At 46.0% G+C, this 10,146-nt stretch overlaps 1 pseudogene; it reads right to left on the bottom strand.

Annotated features, from left to right (window-relative positions):
• Window positions 1-5,147: 5,147 nt before the first annotated feature.
• On the bottom strand, window positions 5,148-8,515 carry LOC139835536 (uncharacterized; annotated as a pseudogene).
• Window positions 8,516-10,146: the final 1,631 nt, after the last annotated feature.

Raw genomic sequence — 10,146 nt, 5'->3', positions numbered from 1 at the left:
TGGTGCTAATACCAAATGCTTGCGCTCACCGGTTGAGTAGACTTCGAAACAGTTGATTCATGACGTTCATGTTTATGTTTACTTGACTGAATCCTTCTTATGTTGTGAAAATTTACTTGATGCTTGGAATGAAGGATAGAACTTCTATGCTGGATACTTAACACATCTTTAATGAACTTTGTACGGTTTCATGTCTTTAAAGCAATAGTTCATGAAAACTTCTAGCTTGTTTAACTCTTGCATTATCATCTCTTATATCAATATAGACATTTGCTTTGAGTGATTTGATCTCAGTTCACATGCTTTACATCATTATTGGATCAAGATTATGTTGGTAGCATGTCACTTCGGAAATTATTCTTTTTACCGTTTACCTACTCGAGGACGAGTAGGAACTAAGCTTGGGGATGCTGATACGTCTCCAACGTATCTATAATTTCTGATGTTCCATGCTTGTTTTATGACAATACCTACATGTTTTGTTCACACTTTATATCGTTTTGATGCATTTTCCGGAACTAACCTATTGACAAGATGCCGAAGTGTCAGTTCCTGTTTTCTGCTGTTTTTGGTTTCAGAAATCCTAGTAAGGAAATATTCTCGGAATTGGACGAAATCAACGCCCAGCATCTTATAATTCCACGAAGCTTCCAGAACACCGGAGAGACACCAGAGGGGAGCCCTGGGGGGCCCACACGTGTGGGCGGTGCGGCCCAAGGGGGGCGCCCCCCTATTGTGTGGAGCCACCAGACCCCCTCCGACTCCGATTCTCCGCCTATTTAAGCCGTCCTGACCTAAAAACTTCGGGAGAATAAGCCACGGTACGAGAAACCTTCCAGAGCCGCCGCCATCGCGAAGCCAAGATCTGGGGGACAGAAGTCTCTGTTCCGGCACGCTGCCGGGACGGGGAAGTGCCCCCGGAAGGCATCTACATCGACACCATCGCCATCTTCATCACCGCTGCTGTCTCCCATGAGGAGGGAGTAGTTCTCCCTCGAAGCTAAGGGCTATACCGGTAGCTATGTGGTTAATCTCTCTCCCATGTACTTCAATACAATGATCTCATGAGCTGCCCTACATGATTGAGATTCATATGATGAGCTTTGTATCACTATTCATCTATGTGCTACTCTAGTGATGTTATTAAAGTACTCTATTCCTCCTCCATGATGTAATGGTGACAGTGTGTGCATCATGTAGTACTTGGCGTAGTTTATGATTGTGATCTCTTGTAGATTATGAAGTTCACTATTACTATGATAGTATTGATGTGATCTATTCCTCGTTTCATAGTCTATCGGTGACGGTGTGCATGCTATGTTAGTACTCGGTATAATTGCGTTGGTCTATCATGCACTCTAAGGTTATTTAAATATGAACATCGAATGTTGTGGAGCTTGTTAACTCCGGCATTGAGGTGCTCTTGTAGCCCTACACAATTAATGGTGTTCATCATCCAACAAGAGAGTGTAGAGTGGTTTTATTATGTGATCAATGTTGAGAGTGTCCACTAGTGAAAGTATGATCCCTAGGCCTTGTTTCCAAATACTGCAATCATCGCTTATTTACTGTTTTACTGCATCTTTACTTCCTGCAATATTACCACCATCAACTGCACGCCAGCAAGCTATTTTCTGGCGCCGTTACTACTGCTCATATACATTCATACCACTTGTATTTTACTATCTCTTTGCCGAACTAGTGCACCTATACATCTGACAAGTGTATTAGGTGTGTTGGGGACACAAGAGACTTCTTGTATCGTGATTGCAGGGTTGGTTGAGAGGGATATCTTTGACCTCTTCCTCCCTGAGTTCGATAAACCTTGGGTGATTCACTTAAGGGAAAACTTGCTGCTGTTCTACAAACCTCTGCTCTTGGAGGCCCAACACTTTCTACAGGAAAGAAGCCAACAGTAGACAGCAAGATATCACAAGACTAGTTATCCAAAGGGTAATGCCCACATCACCGGCGCCACGAAGACTACGAGAAAATCTTCCGGCTTGAACCTGTGCACCGTGAACGCCGCCCGGGGGATGCCGGCTCTCATGACCAGCGCATCCGTAACCTGCGCGCACGACTGCTGGCCTCGAAACCCCTACGTACGCCACCAAAGAACAATCGAGACTCCTTTCCAAATCGTCCATGTCTCCAGTTCACCGGACAACGCACGGCGGCCAATGGCGAGCCGCCCCAGCCATCGTGGCATCTTGACGCAACGCCAACTCCGCCTCTCCAGATCTAAAGGAATCCGAAAAAATACAGGGAGGACGGAGCCGCCGGAGGCCGGTCACCACCAGTAGGCGCGTGTCGACCCGACGTAGCAGGCGCGCCCTGGCCACGCACACCAGGCTGAGAACCTCTCCGGCGACCGGCAAGACGCCTATCCACCACATCAATCGCCCTCAGCCGCAGCATCTCTTCCGAATCCGGACTGCGCGGTCTCTTACAGCCGCCCGAGCCATGTCCCTCCTCACCACAACGATAACAGGCCTGCTCGTTACTGCACTCTCGCTTAGGATTGCCTGGCCTAAGACACTTGAAACAGCGGCCAGCCATGGATAGCGACACCGGCCGCGCCGCCGGGGCCTCCAGCCTCATGAGCCTCTGCTGGCTCTTGCGACGCCTCCACTTTGCCTTGCTTGACAGCTTCGGCCGGATCCACTCCAGCCTATCCTGGACAGGATGGCTTGGTGGCTGCGTAGCCGCCCCCGTCAGCGCCTGCACCTCCTCCGCCGAGCTCTGCATCGGAGACCCACACGAGCCGGAGGAGAGCCCAAGCCCCGAAACGACTGGCCTCGCCGACGACACAGACGCTGGGCTGGGCGGCGCCTCCTGCGCATGCCGGTCCGCGGCGCCCCGCTCCGCCACTTCCTCCCGCTCCCTCTCGCTCACTCTCTCCATCTATAGGTACGTCATTGTTCACGTCGTAGGGAGCAGTTGCATTACATGTCAACTCAAGTAATTTAGGGTGACCACAGATCACGTAAGAATGATGTCAAGGGGAGCACATCCCTATGTCATTATTCAACACTCCGAAACTTATAGTACGGGCCTGTTCTTGGAGGTCGACTCCACCGTGACGTAGGAACAGTGGACGGTGCGACCAGATGTACAAAAAGGTTTCCTCATATGGAGCCTCATACCGAAACACTCGCACCGTACCAAGGTAGACGTGGCCTCCTCTCCTTCAGGAGTGAGGCCACTCCCTCTTAGTATAAATAGTCTACCACAGGAAGATAGACGAAGCCAAACCACAAGCAAACTTAGCTTAGATACAACCCAACCAAGGCAACTCAAAGCCAAACCCCAGAAACACCCGGAAATCGAGCAAGCAAGCCCATCCCCATCTATTCTCGTCCTCGGAGATAACGAGATGACGAGTTCATCCCTTTTCATCCCAGTTCATAGCCAGTTCTTACCCAAAGGAAGAACAACCCCAGCCGGTTTCTCACCGCAAGCCGGCACCACCAGCACCTCACACATATATATTCCATCGACACCACCAGGATGCAGGGTTTTTACCGGCGAACTATACCCGGGGCTTGAACCTGTATATCTGTGTGCCCCATGTTGTTACCCCATCGAATCGTGGGTGCAAACCCCCCACCTACATACAAATTTATGACCGGGAATCCAAACCCTGACAGTTGGCGTGCCAGGTAGGGGCTTTGCGCGCCGTGAAACAACTTCGATGGGTTTCTCTTCTCCTCCATCCTTCACCGACGGCCACGTCGCCACCTCCAGGCCCCGTACTTCTCTGGTAGGCAACTACCTCCAGGGCTGTCCTTTGCGGGGTCTCGGAGGGTGCGCAACCATAACTACCTCAGACCTTGCAAAGTTCCTGGGGCTCCCTATACGGCCCCCTCGTACACTATTTTTCGATATAATTTATTAAACTTTAAAACATCAAATAAACTAGAATACAATCTCTACTTCTCCTTCTTCTTGGAGGGCCCTACCGCACCATTTTTATGGTGTCGCTTCCTACTTGTCACCTCCTCAAGTGAGTTGGTATCCACATACGCGCATGTCTCCTTCGATGAGGAGTCCTTCGAGTCATCCTCGTCGGTGTACGCCGCCTACACCTCCGCCTTGGCTCGAGCCTTCTTCTTCGCCGCCGCCTCCTCTGCCTCCTTCTCTGCCTCTACCGTACCCACCTAGCATCTTCATCCTATTCCTCCTCCTCCGGATCGTCCCGCGCCTCCAGATCGTCGGCGATGGTGTCGTTCGGTGGGGAGCTTGAGCTGCTCGAAATTCTCTCCCTTCCCCACCAATGTCACCACCCAGGTGACTTGCCATCGCTGTCGGAGTCGGATGGCCACGAAAGGTCACTTGGCAACCAGTGGGAGATTGTTGCAAGGACGGACATCGCGCACTCAGGCGTACATCTTTTATTCCTCCTCGGCCAGAAGCCGAGAAGGTGCCAGAGAAATCGAAGAGGTCGGTGGTTCACACGCTTGGGGGCATGCGTCTCAATCGTCACGATTGTCATTCCAGCGGTTTCCATTTGGGCCACGCCGGCACCAAAACTGAGGGGAGGGGGGTGTGCACGATTATTAGCGCCGACACGGCCATAGCCCTTTAAGGGGCCTTTAGGGCTCACGAGTGGAGATGCTCTTAGTAGCGAGTAGAACAAAAGCTCCTAGTTTCCAGAATCACATTGTCCTGTTTCACTAACATTACTAATCTAAAATATAGTATGATTTATGTTAGGCCCACGCTGATAAATATCTCGTCAAAACAGATTTGGTGGCAATTAATAAAGGGATCAACAAGCATAGACTTAATCAAGATAACACTACAGATGTGGGTAGTGTAAGCTCGGTTTCTTTCAATACTGCGGTTCATAAGGTGTCTTGAGCACTTGCTGCACTTCCATCCACAAATAAATGGTAAACAGAAATTACTAATCATAATCTGTAGTCTGTACAATATCACAAGTGCACGGTTGCTTTTTTCAGTCATTCCATTCTGCTGAGATCAAAATAAGTTTAGAGAGCACTGATGATCGACCATACAACCAAGAAGGTTCCCAGGGCCAAGACCACACTCTCCTCATCGACTACAAGGATCAGATTAACCTCCTAAATCCGCACTAGTTACTGTTAGTGTTCATGTGATTTGATTAGTATCCTTCGCCGAGATCAGTCAAATAACTGACACATGCATGATATATAGATGTTGTGCTTATGTCCACACTTTTATGCAGAATATCACAAAACATATAATGGGGCTACTAAAGGTGGATGACACACCACAAACCCTGGTGCAACAGATGGACTCTCACAATTCTTATAAGTTTCTTGGAATAATAAGAAGCCTGAAGCAAGATTACCACGAGACAGAGATGCATCAGAGAGGAACAGAGCAGGCAGCTGCGGGAGGAACATATGACGGGTACACGGACAGAAAGTCTCGGGTTAGTTGATTTCTGCCATGCTACTCTCTTGCTGATCACATAGAAGAGGACAATGCGCAGGGCCTCAGGAGGAGCTAAAAAGAAATCTAATCAAGAGTCTGAATAGGCACCAGCACATCAAAGATATATCTCTTGTTGGCTCCAGGCACATAAGCAGAGGAATATCTCGGTAGTCAATGGGACCACAACATCGGTTCTGATCATCCCGGAACCGCTGATTCAGCTGCTTTGTATGCACAGTCAGTCCTAAATTTCTAGGACTCCAATTCCATAGAGAGCATAGCCAAAGCCTGAGCACTCCCTACAAATACAGCCTGAAAATAAGCAAAACACATTCAAGCATGACAGATTAAGATAGCTTTCAGCAGATGGTTCATTCTTGAGTTGTTCTAACTGATATGCACAAATATTGCAATACTGGAATGAGGCGTGTTCACTCTTGAATTGATATGAGGTCTGCGCTATGACACACTTTTTGTAAAGGAAATACTCCTAATGGATGCACTAACTTTAGTAAATATCACGTTACAAACAAGGACTATAGATTGTCAGAGAAGACCGCCATAATTCAACTTAAAAAAAATTCAACTTTCAAATTGTAGGATATAAAAAATGGGAGATGAATAAAAAAGCAAAGCATTGTTATGAAGCCTAATCTAATGGACATATTAGTAGAATAGTAGTAAGAGATATCATGAACGATAACTGGAGACTAATTCCAACGTCACCTGTGGCCTTTTGGAGCCCTCCTAACACTATGATACCATAATTGAATGGTGACCCAAGGCCAGACAGGACACTACCAAGTTCAGGAAGGGGATCACAAGCACCGTGCTGCTTACCTCGTGGATGTTATGGAAGAACCGCAACAACTGTACCTTTAATGGCACTCAAGCATGTCATTGGGCTGGGTATGCGTGTTATAATCCCAACAGTTTGGTACATTCACTAACATCTTCTTTTGCGGGCACGTGTTGTACTCTGCCCTCGAGGCTAAACTACCCTTTCTTCTTTTTCAATAGTACGAGACGCAAGATGTTTTGCATTTTACGTGAAAAAAGAAATCCAATAATGAAAAGATGAAACCAATGTAAGTTTTTCCTAGTTATCATAAGATCATAACATACAATTTCAGGAATATATATGTACCCTTCAGATCTGCAAACAACAATTGCAGCAATCTCTGTATATTTACTCTTTTTTTTCACAAGAGCAATCTCTGTAACAAATATAACTTCACGTTCAATGTTTCAAAAGAGTGGTTTATACTATCAGTTGCTGCCTTCATTAGTAGCTTATATGTTCATGCACAGTTGGTAATTTTGAATGTTCCTGGTAACATATGGAAATGGGGGCGAAACCATAAATATAAAATGTTATTACTATCAAGAGAGGCACCTTAAATTTCTCTTCTACTTGTGAAGATCTGCATATAGATGCCAAGTACAATTTATAACACACAGACCCAACAGGTGCCACCAAACATTTTGGTTTCCAATCACTTCCAAAGGTCAAAAACAGAAATAACAAGATAGCATCATTTCATATGCTCTGAATCAATGTTTTTTTTCTATAACTCAAAAGGACCTAAATTACTTCGGAAGGAGGAAAGGTTTCCCACTTTGCTTAGCTACATACCAAAAAAAATGCAGGAACAATTCAATCTGGTTTGCTTCAACAGCTCAACACAAACAGAAAAGTTACATACTCTATACTTAATTAACTTCTAGTACATAGCAACACAATTACAAAACATATGATTCGAATAATAAAAAGTGCTAATACTGAAATGTTCAATTTGGCCAATGAAGGAAGACAATGAAATTAATAAGTAGATGACAAGGTAACTCACCATACACTAGAACTGGTTGTTTTAGTTCTCGCCAAATGGCCCAAAGCGCTGCCAGACATGCTCTATTAAGTCTCTTCGGAGTCGGTTATCTGTTGATTTTGTAGAAATAGTTGCATTTCTCTGTAGTAAATCAGCAAAATAATGAGCAGATCCATCGTTCATGTCTGACAGTGGAGCAACCGATGTCTCAGATGTCTCATTCGAGTCAAAACAAAAACTTGCCATATCTTTCTCATCCTCAAGTGTCATATTATGAAGTATGATGCAAGCTTGCATGATTTTTCCTAGAGTTTCCTTTGGAAAATATTTTGTTGGCCCGTGCACGATGGGAAAACGTGATTCTAGGAGTCGAAATGCACGTTGGACGTCATTCCTTGCTCCTTCTTGATATTGTGCAAATAATCGATCCTTTTCAGTTTGAGGGAGGGGTATTGTCTTAATGAAGACGGGCCATTCTGGGTATATTCCGTCAGCAAGATAGTAACCCATACTGTATTGCCTCCTGTTGGAATTGCACATCAGGACCTTGACCTTTCAAGATATCGGTGAACAACTGTGATTGATTCAGCACGGTCATGTCACTCTGAGACCCAACAGCACCAAAGAAAGCATGCCATATCCAGAGGTCTTGTGAAGCAACTGCTTCAAGGATGATTTTAACGACTCCGTGATCACTATGAGTAAGACGACGCACCCATTTAACTGGGCATTTTTTCCACTCCCAGCGCATACAACCAATGCTTCCCAACATGCCAGGGAACCCACAGGTCTCACCCATTTGTAGTAGACGTTGCATATCCACGCTAGTGGGGCTCCGCAAGTATTCTCCACCAAACATGTCAATCACCCCTTCCACAAACTGCTCGAAACAGTGAATTACTGTGCTGAAACCAATCTGTATGTATTTATCAGTAATGCCAGAGGGGGACCCCAATGCTAACATACGAATACCTACTGTGCACTTCTGTAGAGGCGTGAGTCCTGGACGATTAAGGGCATCTCTCCTTTCTCTGAAATAGGGGGACCACTCTCCCAAGGCACGGACTATACGTAGAAAGAGGGGTCTCCTCATCCTGTACCTTGTACGGAATTGTTTGTCAGTGTAGATTGGATGCTCAGCAAAGTAATCAGCTATGAGTTGTTCATGGCCCTCTTCACGATTTCTCTCTATGTACTTCCTACTGGGTACAGTGGGTAGAGCTCCGTGGCCGGCAGATGCATGCTGATAACCTGGACCTCATGGTTTACAAGTTGCCATGGCTGCTGGTGAGATTGATTTGTCATTTCATATCCTCTGATTCGCCGGCTGGCCAGAATATTTACCCTATTCTCTATGCTCTCTCATCCTCTTCGCCCCTAATGGCAGGAGGACCATGGCCACAACTTCTCCCCGAGTTCTGCCCCAGTACCCGAACCCTAACCCTCCCTTTTTTCAGGCAGAAGGAGGTCTTCGACAGCGCCGGTTCGAGATCTTTCTCCCTGGTTGAATGGTAAGGTGGATCTGCCGGTACTGAACATGATTGGTGTTCTGATGTAGAGATATTGCTGCAGGCCAATTGTTTGATGATATGCTTATCAGGCATGGGATTCCATTGCAGGATATCAATGGTGAGCTGGTGGTGGTGACGTGGGGCATGAAGCCAATGTACTTGGTGGACCTGTGGTCAAGGACCCCCACAGCTGCCAGGTGGGTGACTCCTCGGTGTTGGTCATCATGGTAGCTTTCTCAATTTTTCAATTTGTGTAGAGAAGAAGATTAAGAAGTTCTGTGAGCATGTAGCCTTTTATCTCTAAATCATATTAATAAATTTTGACCAGGATTTGCTAGCACAGGTCCCATGCGCAAGTTGTCTTCAAGTACATGTAATCATGATAGAAGACTAATTAGGACTTCACTCTACTTTCAGAGTCATGGTAGCCACAGCTTTTATTGTCTTTGGCAATGTCTTCTTAGTTTGTTTCGGCAATCAGCAATCTCCTGGTATGAGCTGTTTAATGCATTATTTATGCTGTATATTGATGATCCTTGAGTCCTCTTGACTTTTGCATTTTAGTTATCTTGCTGAACTTTTCTAGCTGCAATTTTTTGCAGGTCTTGGGTCCACTCGATGAATAACAATGATAGATCTTCCTCCACTAGGTGATTTGAGCTTACATCATAGTATGGTATCACAATATTTACATTGAGTCTACCTTTTTTCCCTGGTGTGTTCACGTGTGGCTTGGTTGGTCTGCTGCAGCAAGTGAGAATCGGAGGTGAAGAGGAGAGGCACAAAAGGAAATTGAAATGGGAAGAAGATAGTCTGAGCAAGGAGGAAGAGGAAATCCACGGTGGTGCGGTGCATCTCCGGCCGACGCTTGCAACGGGAGAATCACATCCACAAAGTCATCCTCCAAGACGGTCTCCAAGCAATGGCAACATACACAGCAAAGTAAGCCCCCCCACCCCCCTCCTGCAGTGTTTTTCATTACATCTTGCAGTAGCAGTATCGGTACAGGCATGTGGACAATAAGCGTAAGTACCTCTGAAATTTTAGCTCAGGATGGGGAGTCCTTGAATAGAGCTCACTGCAGAGATGAATTCTTAAGATCTTTGCGGTCCCTGCAGAAGGCAGTGATCTTGCGCATTAGATCACTTGAATAAAATAGGAGGGTAATCTTATAGATATCAAGGTTTTCTTAACGTGTTTAGCCCATTGGTTTTAACAACATATGGTGGCATCAGAGGGACGGCACCGCAAAAACAACATATTTGTAATACAATTTAGATGCAAGAAAGGTCAAACGGAGCCAACCAAACACAAGGCATTCCAATAAATAACATAGGGCTTTAACAACCTACTTCATCCAAGCCACCAATAGTAGTCAGATG

The sequence above is a fragment of the Lolium perenne genome, chromosome 2 (assembly GCF_019359855.2).
Source record: "Lolium perenne isolate Kyuss_39 chromosome 2, Kyuss_2.0, whole genome shotgun sequence".
In the NCBI taxonomy this organism is placed as follows: Eukaryota; Viridiplantae; Streptophyta; class Magnoliopsida; order Poales; family Poaceae; genus Lolium; species Lolium perenne.
Note: the sequence above shows the minus strand (reverse complement) of the source record. Positions and strands in the feature narration are given on the sequence as shown.